Source organism: Rattus rattus, chromosome 7 (genome assembly GCF_011064425.1).
Source record: "Rattus rattus isolate New Zealand chromosome 7, Rrattus_CSIRO_v1, whole genome shotgun sequence".
Classification (NCBI taxonomy): Eukaryota; Metazoa; Chordata; class Mammalia; order Rodentia; family Muridae; genus Rattus; species Rattus rattus.
This window is the reverse complement of record NC_046160.1, coordinates 62,686,949-62,689,976: the sequence shown is the minus strand read 5'-3', so window position 1 is coordinate 62,689,976 and position 3,028 is coordinate 62,686,949. Positions and strand designations below refer to the sequence as shown.

Below are 3,028 nucleotides of genomic sequence, written 5' to 3'. Positions count from 1 at the left end.
TAAAGTAAGGTGCAGACATTCATGAGTGTCCAGAGTGCTGCGAATTATTGACCAATGAGTCAATGATACTAACTTCTCACCAAAAATCAAGGACCATCAAAAACAGGGAAAAGAAAGGATACAATATACAGAGAATGGGGCTGGAGAGATGGCTCAGTGGTTAAGAGCTCCGACTGCTCTTCCAGAGGTCCTGAGTTCAATTCCCGGCAACCACATGGTGGCTCACAACTACCTGTAATGGTATCCGAAACCTTCTTCTGGTGTGTCTGAAGACAGATACAGTGAACTTACTCTACAGTGCACTCAAATATGTAAAATAAATAAAAAATAAAAAAAAGATACAGAGAATTGTGTTAAATAACATGAAAGTCTATTCCTCGGGATTTAACTGTTCTTACTGCACATGGGAACTCTTAATAGTTATATTCAGCAGCACATGATAGACTCAAATCAAACCAGTGAAAATCACCACATGGGATACCTCAAAATGACTGAGCAGGTAAAGATGTCTATTGGAGAGCTTAGCAATATCAATAAATCTCTTAGAGTTAAATTACATAAGTAGTCCTCGGTGGGTAACAGATGCTCCTTAGTACAGGTGTACCCTGTTATCAGCCCTAACAATAATGAAACAATTAAAAAATTACAACACGCATGGGGAGAAACTCTTAGGGCTCACATCAAGCTGAAGATTGATGGCATTTGATGATTGATGAGCGAAATAAAATCACTTTTTTGTGGAAGAATTCTGGAGGTCTACTCTATACTAGTGATAACTCTACTTATGCGTATATAGCTAATACTAATTTATGTATGTGTGTAATCTATAATCTTTGTAATCTTTGGTGATACATCTCTGATTTATTTATATATTTTAGTTATTCATGATATTGGTGCAGTAATAAGTGATATGTGAATGTTTTTGAAACACCTCTAATTTTAGTCAGTTTGTGTGTTTTGAACTATATTATACTTTTGAGAGACAAAAAGGCAAATATTAATTGCAAATATCTGAAAGAAAGCTCTAAATTCTAAAAAAAAAAAGTTAACTGTTTTTGGAATTTTCATTCAATATCTCACTACCACCACCACCACCACCACCACCACCACCAAAAATCACCATCTGTAAGTCAAAGTCATAAAATTGTCCCAATGTGGAGCGACAGACTCAGGACAAAAAAATCTTTGAGAGCTTAGTCCCTGAAGTGAAATTTACAGCATCTGCCCAGGTCTCAGGGAAAACATTTGGATTGCATTTTCTCAGAATTATGCATTGTATCTGAGCATCCTGCTGCCTGACCCATGTGCCTTTTTAGTCCTTTCCATCCAATTCTTCTACACCTGGACTAGATTCTTATGTAAGAAGCCCCCCTGCTCATGGATATGTAAATCACCTAAGTCTGTGGCAGTAAAAAAAGGGAGGCCCATACCATGAAAACAACAAAAGATCAGTGTCCTTTCCACAGTCTTTGAAAAAAGAACTCTAACCATGGAATGAAACTTGGTCTTTCTTTTCCTCCTGTCAGTTACTGCAGGTAAGAGGCTCACCATTTCCAAATCTGAAAGGAAAACAGGGCCTGACGTGACAATGACATCTATTATGCCATTCTCTCCACAGATGTCTACTCAGAGGTACAGCTGCAGCAGATAGAAGCTGAGCTGGTGAAGCCTGGGGCTTCTGTGAAGATGTCTTGCAAGGCTTCTGGGTACACCTTCACTGACTAGGAAATAGACTGGGTGAAGCAGGCTCTTGAACAGGGACTGGATTGGATTGGAGTTATTAATCCTGGAAATGGTGATACTGTGTACAATCAGAAGTTCAAGGGCAAGGCCACACTGACTGTAGACACATCCTCCAACACAGCCTACATGGTGCTCAACAGCCTGAAGACTGAGGATTCTGTAGTCTATTATTGTGTTAGACACAGCATTGAAACCACATTCTGAGTATGTCAGAAATCTTGAAGGAACAGGAAACTGCCCTCGAACTAAGATGACAGAAAGACTAACCTTTAGACTCGGTGAGAAAGAGTAATCTTGAGTGTCTATTTTTTGCTTCCTCCTCACTGTTCTATAGTGACTTTGTCATCCTTCTAAAAGGATAAGGGTCTCAAGGCAACAATAATTTCTATAACCATTTTAAATGCCATTGCTTCTTTATTGTTAAGGTGTGACCATAAAGAAAAATTTCATGTTGTACTTGTGACCATGAGGATAGGCTCTATTGCTAAGGGCTAGTTATAGTGTGCTCTCTGACCAACATATAGGTCAGAGGGTGATACAGTACATATAACACCATTCACTGAAATTTTTGTGTTAGTGAGCTGCTCTAAGTTTTCCACAATATTTTCTAGGTCTTAAGAACTCATTGGCTGGGCACCTAATGTATTTAACTAACTTTGTTAGTACACATTTATCGAATAAATAAAAGATTCAATTTTTGTACCATATAGTTTACATTTGTCCTCAGATGTTCAAACTCTGACACAGAAGAAATTCTATGTACATCTGAAAATCCTCGCATGTAACATTCAGAGAGGAGTTTAAATTAGTGAACATGTTCTACACATTCCTGTGTTGGAGTGAGCTTTTTGTGCACTGTGTAAAAACTGTGGTGTGTCATTCAAAAACTGATTTCTGGGCAGCATAATATTGAGTGAAGACAAGAGCTTTGGAATTGTTATTTATATCTCTAATCATATTAAGTAATCACTTAATCACCCAACCATTTACTGGATTCAAAAGGCTAATGGTCCCCATGAAAGAAGAGATTAGGCAGGGTAGATAGGAACTCTGGAATCAATTTGGGAGCAGATGTTGCCAGCCAAATGCAGAGGAGAAAGCAGTATAAAGGTATAAAGGAGAGGTAATCATATAGTCATTTGACAGAACATAGATTAAAATGGATGGATTATTTTAAGTTATAAGAGTTAGTTGGGAACAAAAGTAAGTTAAGGTTTAAAGATATAATTAATAAATATAAGTCTTGGGGTTTTAATTCACAGCTAGGATAAGCAAAAGTAATCCT

General features: G+C 37.6%; 1 pseudogene; it reads left to right on the top strand.

The window, feature by feature from the left end:
- Window positions 1–1,489: 1,489 nt before the first annotated feature.
- LOC116906073 lies at window positions 1,490–1,947 on the top strand (annotated as a pseudogene).
- Window positions 1,948–3,028: the final 1,081 nt, after the last annotated feature.